This window comes from Helianthus annuus, chromosome 13, assembly GCF_002127325.2.
Source record: "Helianthus annuus cultivar XRQ/B chromosome 13, HanXRQr2.0-SUNRISE, whole genome shotgun sequence".
NCBI classification, from domain to species: Eukaryota; Viridiplantae; Streptophyta; class Magnoliopsida; order Asterales; family Asteraceae; genus Helianthus; species Helianthus annuus.
The window spans coordinates 22,841,337-22,842,428 of NC_035445.2; the positions used below are offsets into that span (position 1 = coordinate 22,841,337).

The following is a 1,092-nucleotide window of genomic DNA, read 5'->3' on the forward strand; positions in this document are numbered from 1 at the left end:
GAACTTTCCACGTAGTGTATGAGCTCCAATTCCAGTAGAGACGTAAAAGAACCCCTAGACGAACCCGAACGCTTTCTAAGAAAAAGACTTAAAGCTAAAAACCAAGAGAAAGTTTCGGGGGACCCACTTCCAATGGCGGACCAACATACCCTCATGGATTGCCTACGACCTACCGTAGGTAATCTTGGCGCCGCTATCAATGCACCGAATGTCGAAGCCAATAACTTCGAACTTCGGCCACATTTGATACAAATGCTTCAAAACTCCGTGACCTTCCATGGGCTTGCGGACGAGGATCCCCATCTACATATTACTAATTTCTTAGAAATATGTGATACCTTTCGAATCAATGGAGCATCAAACGACGCCATCCGCCTTCGAATGTTTCTATTTTCGCTAAAAGACCGAGCTAAGGCTTGGCTTAATGCCCTCCCAGTTGGCTCGGTAACCACCTGGGATGAACTGGCCCAAAAGTTTTTATATAAGTATTTCCCTCCTGCTAAAACGGCTAAACTAATGACTGAAATTAATACATACTAACAAGAGGATGGGGAATCCTTATATGAAACCTGGGAAAGGTTCAAGGAGCTACTAAGAAAGTGTCCTCATCACGGTCTTGCGGTGTGGCAACAAGTATCCACTTTCTACAATGGGTTGTTGCCACACACAAGACAAACACTTGACTCTAGCTCCGGGGGACTTTTAGGTAATCGACGCCCAATTTGTCACACCCCGGCCGCGTAAAACAACAAACCGCGGCGGAAACGCCGGGGAGGTGAGTGGCGACAGAATTATTGTTTCAACGACCATGGCAAATAAAGTTATGTATTATTAAAATTTAAAGTTACATTGTCTTTGAGTTCAAACTAAACTAACATAATAACTGTCTTTTAAGTCACTAAGGCCCGAGTCCGCCTAAGTGAAGCACAAGCATCATCATGCATTAGCACCTGAAACACATGTAAAAATAGGTACGTCAGCATAAAAATGCCTGTGAGATACATAGGTTTTGTTTATGCAGATTCATGACTTATGGTTTGAAAAATGTTTAACAAAATGTAGTCATGAACCTTGTAAAATGTTTTCCTTTGT

General features: G+C 42.6%; 1 non-coding gene across 1 annotated transcript; it reads right to left on the reverse strand.

Annotated features, from left to right (window-relative positions):
* Window positions 1-510: 510 nt before the first annotated feature.
* LOC118486234 lies at window positions 511-617 on the reverse strand. Its single transcript, XR_004878086.1, has one exon. It is a non-coding gene; the product is annotated as a small nucleolar RNA R71 (small nucleolar RNA).
* Window positions 618-1,092: the final 475 nt, after the last annotated feature.